This window comes from Penaeus chinensis, chromosome 4, assembly GCF_019202785.1.
Source record: "Penaeus chinensis breed Huanghai No. 1 chromosome 4, ASM1920278v2, whole genome shotgun sequence".
Lineage (NCBI taxonomy): Eukaryota > Metazoa > Arthropoda > Malacostraca > Decapoda > Penaeidae > Penaeus > Penaeus chinensis.
The window spans coordinates 9,482,621-9,485,120 of NC_061822.1; positions in this window are offsets into that span (position 1 = coordinate 9,482,621).

Sequence of the window (2,500 nt, forward strand, 5' to 3'; positions counted from 1 at the left end):
ACTTTTATTAATATTTTGATAAGTTCACCAAACAGTCATCATCATCTTTTTTGGGCTAACGCCGGCAGGGACGCATAGCCGCATCCACCTTTCGTTTCCACCTACGAGGATCCCTCATGGCGAGCCACAAGGCAGGGGCCCGGCCCATCTCTAGTTCCTCACGACAGGTTTGATCGATCTGCCCAAGCCACGACCTTCTCGGTCGTCCCACAGGCCTCCTCCACCCAGGGTTGTCTCGGACAGAGACAACCTGATGGGCAGGATCATCCGGTGGGAGTCGAGCCAAGTGGTCATATAGCCTGAGTTGGCGATCACGGATTGTGCAAGTAACAGGTCCTGTCCCGGTCTCACGGTGCAGCCATTGGTTGGACACATGGTCCCGCAAACTGTACCCCATGATCCGGCGCAAGGATCTGTTACAAAAGGCATCAAGACGAGATTCCAGAGCACAAGATAGTGTCCAAGTTTCACTACCATAGAGTAAAACTGGCAGTATCATGACCTTGAAAACACGTAACTTGGTCGTTCTGCACAGGAACCGACATCTCCAAATACTCTTGTCGAGAGATTTCATGACCCCTGCTGCCAGGCCAATCCGTCTACTGACTTCTTGGTCTGACAGCCCAGAGTCGTGAAATGCACTACCGAGGTATATAAAGCTCTCTGAGACTTCGATGTTTTCACCGCAAGCACGTAGCGACTGGACAGGGTCTCCTAGCAAGCCCCCAAAATCCTGGATCTTGTTCTTGGTCCAGGAGACCTCTAGCCCCAGGGGCTTCGCTTCATTGCTGAATGCATCAAGAGCCGCCACAAGGGTTTCCAGAGATTCAGAGAGTACGGCAACATCATCGGCAAAGTCAAGGTCTGTAACCTTGATATTGCCCAGAGTTGCTCCACAGTGACTTTGGACAGTAGCTCTACCCAGTATCCAATCCGTGCAAGTGTTGGAAAGTGTTGGTGCAAGAACACAGCCTTGCCTCACCCCTGAACTAACAGGGAAGAAGCTCGACAGGCCCCCACCACACTTTACAGCACTTTCAGTGCCTGTATACAGGTTTGCTATTAGTCCAATAATCCTTATTGGAATACCTCTTAGTCTCAGGATCTCCCAGAGAGATTCGCGATGCACCGTGTCAAACAGTGATGATTATTATAAAGGTAAAGGAAAGTAAATCACTTATGTACTGAAGTTTTACAGGTGATTATCCTGCACCCTTGATTAATAGATTGCACACCTGTAAAGGTAAACAAAAGGCACTAGACAGAAGCGACAAGTAACAAAAAAAAAAAAAAAAAAAAAACATAATGACAAAGACCCTCAGTAATAACGATAACAAATGAAATAAATAAACGATCTTTTAATGGAAAGACAGTGTCTCCTTACATAGTTAAAGTAGACATAAAACTAAAGTCTAGGTACTAAAATAAAGCATATAATATAGATAAACGAGGTTCCCTTAATGGGGTATTTGTTTACCAACAAATCAGTGCAGGTATGCATGCCCAATCACAAGGTCAAACAAGCGATTTGACCGTTGTGGGCGCCCGATCAACAAATACCCCGCGTAGGGTGGCGCTCGTTTGACTGTTACCGGAGGAATATCATACAAACGTTTGTTGCGATCGATCTCAGAGGAATTTTACGTAAATAGACAGAACCCTCTGTTGGGCAAAGCATTAAGAGAAAGCCATGATAATAGCGATTCCTCGTTCCTCTTTCGACGTGGTTCCCCAGTACCTGAGAGGTATAGAGGCTAACAGAAAATAATAGAAAATTAAGAAATGAGAGACAGTGGAAGGGAAATCGAATTGTGAATTAAGAGCTTCCTATAGAAGCCTGAGTGTAGTCGAGACTCGCGAGTGTGAAGTGTGCTCGTTTGCGCGTCCTCCCCCTCGGTTTAAACACGCTTACCAACTCATACACGTACTCCACACACATGCACATACACGTTCTGTCTCTCTGCATATACTCTTGTATTCGTATTTAACACACACACGTACATATACGCGTTCCCACACGCAAATAAGTGGGTGATGACAGCTGAGGTGTGTAAGCCACAGGGGAAGATCTATCTACCTTAATCAAAACTTTAATAAGTGTCACCTTCACTGCAGGTGGTCATGCACACCTGACGCTATATATATATATATATTTATATATATATATATATGTATATATATATGTATATATGTAATGTATATATATACGTATATATACATCTACATCTATATAAACATATCTGTGTATATATATATACATATATATATATATATATATATATATGTGTGTGTGTGTGTGTGTGTGTGTGTGTGTGTTTGTGTGTGTGTGTGTATTTGTGTATAAATATACTCACATATATACATACATACATATATAGACACACACACACACACACACACACACACACACACACACATATATATATATATATATATATATATATATATATAGAGAGAGAGAGAGAGAGAGAGAGAGAGAGAGAGAGATATGTATATATAT